Genomic DNA, 7,466 nt, shown 5'->3' on the forward strand with positions numbered 1-7,466 from the left:
AGCTAGCAGATTGCTTAGAGGTTTTGCGATTTTTGAAAAATCCTTTATAAACCTCCTGTAGAATCATGCATGCCCCAGAAAGCTTCTGATTGCCTTAACATTGGCAGGTGGTGGTAATTTTTCAATTACCTCTATTTTTGCTTGATCCACCTCTATTCCCTTGTTTGAGATTTTATGCCCAAGAACAATTCCTTCAGTCACCATGAAGTGACACTTTTCCCAGTTTAAAACTAGGTTGGTTTCTTGGCATCTTTTCAGAACAAGTTTTAGGTGATCAAGACAGGAGCTGAATGAGTCTCCATATACTGAGAAGTCATCCATGAAGACTTCCAGAAATTTTTCCACCATATCAGAGAAAATAGAGAGCATGCATCTCTGGAAGGTTGCAGGTGCATTGCATAGCCCAAAGGGCATCCTTCTATAAGCAAACACTCCGGATGGACATGTGAATGCTGTTTTCTCTTGATCCTGGGGATCTACTGCAATCTGGTTATAGCCAGAGTAGCCATCCAAAAAGCAGTAATAATCATGACCTGCTAGTCTCTCTAGCATCTGGTATATGAATGGTAAAGGAAAATGATCCTTTCTGGTGGCTGTATTGAGCCTTCTGTAGTCAATACACATGCACCACCCTGTAACTGTTCTTGTAGGTACCAGTTCATTTTTTTCATTATGAATCACTGTCATGCCTCCCTTTTTTGGGACGACTTGAACAGGGCTCACTCAGGGGCTATCAGAAATGGGATAAATAATCCCAGCCTCTAGTAATTTGGTGACCTCTTTCTGCACCACTTCCTTCATGGCTGGATTTAGCCGCCTCTGTGATTGAACCACTGGTTTGGCATTGTCCTCCAATAGGATTTTGTGCATGCATCTAGCTGGGCTTATGCCCTTAAGGTCACCTATGGACCACCCAAGAGCTGTCTTATGTGTCCTTAGCACTTGAATAAGTGCTTCCTCTTCCTGTGAATTTAAAGCAGAGCTTATGATCACTGGAAAAGTGTCACCTTCTCCCAGAAATGCATATTTCAAGGAAGGTGGTAGTGGCTTGAGCTCGGGTTTAGGAGGTTTTTCCTCTTTCAGAAGAAAGTTCAGAGGCTCTTTCATGTCCTCTGAATCCTCCAAATCAGGCTGAACATCTTTAAAGATGTCTTCCAACTCTGATTCGAGACTCTCAGCCATGTTGATCTCTTCTACTAAAGAGTCAATGAGATCAACTTTCATGCAGTCTGTTGATGTGTCTGGATGCTGCATGGCTTTGACAGCGTTCAACTTGAACTCATCATCATTGACTCTCAGGGTTATTTCCCCCTGTTGGACATCAATGAGGGATCGTCCAGTTGCTAGGAAGGGTCTTCCTAGAATGAGAGTAGCACTCTTGTGCTCCTCCATTTCCAGCACAACAAAGTCAGTAGGAAAGGCGAATGGCCCAACTCTGACAATCATGTCCTCAATCACGCCTGATGGGTATTTAGTGGAACCATCAGCAAGTTGGAGACATATCCGGGTTGGTTTAACTTCTTCAGTTAAGCCAAGCTTCCTGATAGTGGATGCAGGTATCAGGTTGATGCTTGCCCCAAGATCGCATAAAGCTGTCTTGGTGCAATCACCTTCTAATATGCATGGTATCAGAAAACTCCCAGGGTCTTTAAGCTTTTTAGGAAAGCTTTTCAGAATGACTGCACTGCATTCTTCAGTGAGGAGAACTCTTTCTGTTTCTCTCCACTCCTTTTTATGACTCAAGATCTCTTTCATGAACTTGGCATAAGAAGGTATCTGCTCAAGTGCCTCTGCAAATGGAATCTTTATTTCAAGAGTCCTTAGATAATCTGCAAAGCGAGCAAATTGCTTATCCTGCTCCTCTTTCCGGAGTTTTTGAGGATAAGGTATCTTGGCTTTATATTCCTCAACCTTAGTGGTTAAAGAAGCCTTTTTAGAGGGGTTGTTATCAGCACTTGTGTGTGTCTGATCCCTCACTGGCAATTGAGTGCCAGAGTCAGAGGCTGGAGTGACGTTAGACGCCAGCTCACTGTCTGTTCCTGGCGCCTGAACGCCAGAAATGTGCCCATTTTGGGCGTTCAACGCTGGATTTTGCCCCATTTCTGGCGTTGAACGCCAATCTTGCCTTGTTTCTGGCGCTGAACGCCAGTTTTGGGCATGGTCTGGGCGTTCAGCGCCAGCCTTCCACCCATTTTCTGGCGTTTTAGTGCCAGAATTATTTTTCCCTGGGCTCTTACTGTCCTCAGGTGAATCTTTGGTGGGTTGCTCATTTCTTGAATTTTTGATGCCTTGAGGTGGGGTATTTAATGTTTTCCCACTTCTTAATTGAACTGCTTGGCATTCTTCTGCTATTTGCCTTGATAGCTGCTGCTTTGTTTGCTTGAACTGTTCGTCCATATGTATATTAGCTATCCTTGTCTCCTGTAGCCTGTCCTTGAATTCAGCTAGCTGCTTTGTTAGAAAATCCAATTGTTGATTGAATTCAGCAGCTTGTTTTACAGTACTGAATTCAGCAGTTACTGTTTTAACCTCTTCATTCATGGAAGGGTTGCTGCTTAGATACAGATGCTGATTCCTGGCAACTGTATCAATGAGCTCTTGAGCCTCTTCAATTGTCTTTCTCATATGGATAGATCCACCAGCTGAGTAATCTAGAGACATCTGAGCTCCTTCTGCAAGCCCATAGTAGAAGATGTCTAACTGAACCCACTCTGAAAACATTTCAGAGGGGCACTTTCGTAGCATCTCTCTGTATCTCTCCCAGGCATCATAAAGAGATTCATTATCTCCTTGTTTAAAGCCTTGGATGTCCAGCCTTAGCTGTGTCATCCTTTTTGGAGGAAAATACTGATTCAGGAATTTTTCTATCAGCTGTTTCCATGTTCTTATGCTGGCCTTAGGTTGGTTATTTAACCACCTCTTAGCTTGATCTTTTACAGCAAATGGAAACAGTAATAGTCTGTAGACATCCTGATCTATTTCCTTATCATGTACTGTGTCAGCAATTTGTAAAAATTGTGCCAGAAACTCTGTAGGTTCTTCCTGTGGAAGACCGGAATACTGGCAACTTTGCTGCACCATGATAATGAGCTGAGGATTCAACTCAAAGCTACTAACTCCAATGGAGGGTATGCATATGCTACTCCCATATGAAGCAGTAGAGGGGTTAGAATATGACCCCAGAGTCCTCCTGGACTGTTCATTTCCACTTATGTCCATGATGGATATGTGGATATAACTTGGACTGCTTTATCTTTTTACTTATTTTATTTTATAAGAAGTAAATACTTAAATAAAATAAAATAACTAAAAAGAATTTGAATTTTGAAATTAAAATTTTTATTATTTTTTTTTTCGTAAAAAAAATTAAAATTAATTAGTTAAAGAAAAACAGAAATTTTTTTGAAAAAGAGGGAGGATATTTTCGAAAATTAGAGAGAGAGAGTTAGTTAGGTAGTTTTGAAAAAGTTAAGAAATAAACAAAAAGTTAGTTAGTTAGTTGTAACAAATTTTGAAAAGATAAGAAGTTAGGAAGTTAGAAGAGATATTTTGAAAAGATATTTTTGAATTTAGTGAGGAGAGAGAAAAACAATAAGATAGTACAAGATTTAAAATTTTTAGATCTAATGCTCCTTGTTTTTGAGAATTTTGGAGGGAAACCAAACTTAAAAATTTTAGGATCAAGACACAAGGAAAACTCAAGAACACTTTGAAGACTCACAAGAACACAAGAACATGAAGAAAGAACACCAAACTTAAAATTTTTAGAAAACCAAACCAAAATTTTCGAAAACCAAAGGGAAGTCAACAAGAAAACACCAAACTTAAAGTTTGGCACAAAATTTAATAGAGAAAATATTATTTATGAAAAAGAAGGTTTTGAAAAGAATATGATAGCCAATTACCATGAACATAAACACCACGTTCTAACTAACTGAGCTATAAGTTTAAAGTATTTTAACAAGGGATAAATAATAAAAGACTCTAAACCAAAAAAAAAGAAATTTTTTTTCTAATCTAAGCAACAAAATAAACCGTTAGTTGTCCAAACACGAACAATCCCCGGCAACGGCGCCAAAAACTTGGTGCACGAATTGTGACTCTCTTACAATTTCGCACATATGACCAGCAAGTGCACTGGGTCGTCCAAGTAATACCTTACGTGAGTAAGGGTCGAATCCCACAGAGATTGTTGGTTTGAAGCAATCTATGGTTATCTTGTAAATCTTAGTCAGGAAGTCAATTATGTTTATCAGTTGAATTGCAAATAAACAATAGGGTATGGATTAAAGGTTACTTGTTATGCAGTAATGGAGAATATGTTGGAGTTTTGGAGATGCTTTGTCTTCTGAATCTCTGCTTTCCTCTGTCGTCTGATTCACGCACGCACGTCCTCCTATGGCAAGCTGTGTGTTGGTGGATCACCGTTGTCAATGGCTACCTTCCATCCTTCCAGTGAAAACTACGCTCACGCGCTCTGTCACAGCACGGCTAATCACCGGTTGGTTCTCGATCCGATTGGAATAGGATTTACTATCCTTTTGCATCTGTCACTAACGCCCAGCCTTCAGGAGTTTGAAGCTCGTCATAGTCATTCAATCATTGAATCCTACTCGGAATACCACAGACAAGGTTTAGACTTTCCGGATTCTCATGAATGCCGCCATCAGTTCTAGCTTATACCACGGAGATTCTGATTAAAGAATCTAAGAGATATTCATTCAATCGGATATAGAACGGAGGTGGTTGTCAGGCACACGTTCGTGGTTTGAGGAAGGTGATGAATGTCACGGATCATCACCTTCATCACAGTTAAGCGCGAATGAACATCTTAGATAAGAACAAGCGTGTTTGAATGGAAAACAGAAATACTTGCATTAATTCATCGAGACACAGCAGAGCTCCTCACCCCCAACAATGGGGTTTAGAGACTCATGCCGTCAGAGAATACAAAGGTTAGATCTGAAATGTCATGAGATACAAAATAAGTCTCTAAAAGTTGTTTAAATACTAAACTAGTAGCCTAGGGTTACAAAATATGAGTGGACTATGATGGATGATGCAGAGATCCACTTCTGGGGCCCACTTGGTGTGTGCTGGGGCCCACTTGGTGTGTGCTGGGGCTGAGACTTAAGCAATTCACGTGCAGAGGCCATTTGTGGAGTTGAACGCCAGTTTTTATGCCAGTTTGGGCGTTCAACTCCAGCTTTTGATCCTTTTCTGGCGCTGGACGCCAGAATTGGGCAGAGGACTGGCGTTGAACGCCAGTTTACGTCGTCTATCCTTGTGCAAAGTATGGACTATTATATATTGCGGGAAAGCCCTGGATGTCTACTTTCCAATGCAATTGGAAGCATGCCATTTCGAGTTCTGTAGCTCCAGAAAATCCAATTTGAGTGCAGGGAGGTCAGAATCCAACAGCATCAGCAGTCCTTTTTCAGCCTGAATCAGATTTTTGCTCAGCTCCTTCAATTTCAGCCAGAAAAATACCTGAAATTACAAAAAAACACACAACTCATAGTAAAGTCTAGAAATATGAATTTTTCCTAAAAACTACTAGAAATAGACTAAAAACTAACTAAAACATACTCTAAACTATATGAAATTATCCCCAAAAAGCGTATAAAATATCCGCTCATCAACCATGCAGCTCTAAAATATTTACTGTCTAAAAAGGAATCTAAACCAAGGTTAATACGTCGGATATTGTTGCTGCAAGAATTTGATTTAGAAATTAAAGATAGAAATGGCTTACAGAATTTAGTGGCAAACCATTTAAGTCACCTAGAGCATATTAAGAATGATACCACTCCTTTCAATGATGCTTTTCCGTTTGATAGCTTGCACGCAATGATGACATGTCACCATGTCATGTTTTTCTATGCTTTTTCATACAAGAAATTGATGATTTGTGCTTAAATATTGAATGCTTTTGTGCTTAATTGGTATATTTCTTTGATCTTTTAATTTTATAAATCTTGTAGGAAATAAGAAGAAAAAGAAGCAAAGAAGCACAAAATAAGCTAAAAAGGAGAAAAAAAAAAGAGCTTTGGGGAACACTTTGAAGTTGGAGCACACTTTGGAGGCTTAGGCCACGCTTTTAAAAGCGTGGCCCATGACCAAATTAAAGGAAAAATTGCAATCAGCACACAAAGCTCCGCTCATGCCAAGAGCGGAGCATCATCCTGATGCATTTTCAACTTGGAAGCAAAATTTTCGCTAAGTTAAAATCTGGGCGCTCACAGCATGACCATGCCTCCTTCAAAGGGCTATAACTTGAGCTACAGATGTTCGATTGATGTGCTTCCAGTTGCGTTGGAAAGCTGACATTCAGAGCTTTCCAACGATATATGGAAATTTATATTTGGCATGAAATAGAGGCACGAATGAAATGCATCTTTAAGGGCTAAAAACAAGCAAAAATAGACCAAAGTGCAACCACCAAGATTCGAAGAGGGAGCCTCACTCCAAGGCAAAGAGGCGCTTCTAATAGCGCTCACTTGGAGAGCACAGCGCTCTCTTGGAGAGCATTGTCGTGCTCTCTTCATAAAAATTCAAGGAAAATCTTTTCTCCAAATGCTTTCACAAGGGTTTGAACTTGGGACCTCCCCTTGGAAGCACCAATGCTCAGCTCACAAGGAGAGCAGAGCGCTACTCCTTGGTGCGTGCAACATTGACACAGGCACAAAAACCTTGTCACATAACAAGAGAGCCTTGGCAAGCTTGGATGCTGCGCTCTTGGGGAGAGCTGAGCATTGCCCTGGGAGCAACACCCATGGGCCAAAATTCAATTAAAATTCCTTTTGAACTCAACTCTTCACCAAATGAACCAAGGCCATCTAGACCCACTCTTCCTCAAATCCAAAGCAAGCTAAGCCCATTATCATCACTCAAAGGCACAAGGATCAATTAGATTAGGATTTTCATTTTAATTGTAATTTGTTTTAATTTCATTTTCATTTTCACTTTGTAAAGCCTATATAAGGCATCATTTTCATCTTTGTAAAGGGGAGCTCGATTAGAAAAGAAGCTAGCTCCACTAGGGAGTTTTGCACTCTTTAGTTTTCATTTTGCTTTCTCTCTTAGTTTTCTTTTCTGTTTTGAAATTTTGGATTGAGATTGGAAGGAATTCTGTTTTCATTCTCTATCTGCAACTTCTCTTGTTCTTCTTCTGTAATTTACTTTTCCATTTTCATTTTACAATTGTGTGAGATCTAGACTTTTTTTCTAGTCTCTTCCACTCCTGAGATCTTCAACATTCTTTTAAATGCTGCAATTTAGCATCAGTCATTTTCTATTTTTTTTATTTCTTCAAGCATTTTTACTTTCTGTTTCATTCCACTTCAATTCCTTCTCCTGCATTCTGCACTTTACATTTGATGCTTGTTGTGAGCTTGATTTATATTTCCTGCAATTCACAATTCTTGCAATTGCTCTAAATTCTTATTCACTGAAATTTTGCTTCT

The sequence above is a fragment of the Arachis hypogaea genome, chromosome 16 (assembly GCF_003086295.3).
Source record: "Arachis hypogaea cultivar Tifrunner chromosome 16, arahy.Tifrunner.gnm2.J5K5, whole genome shotgun sequence".
NCBI classification, from domain to species: Eukaryota; Viridiplantae; Streptophyta; class Magnoliopsida; order Fabales; family Fabaceae; genus Arachis; species Arachis hypogaea.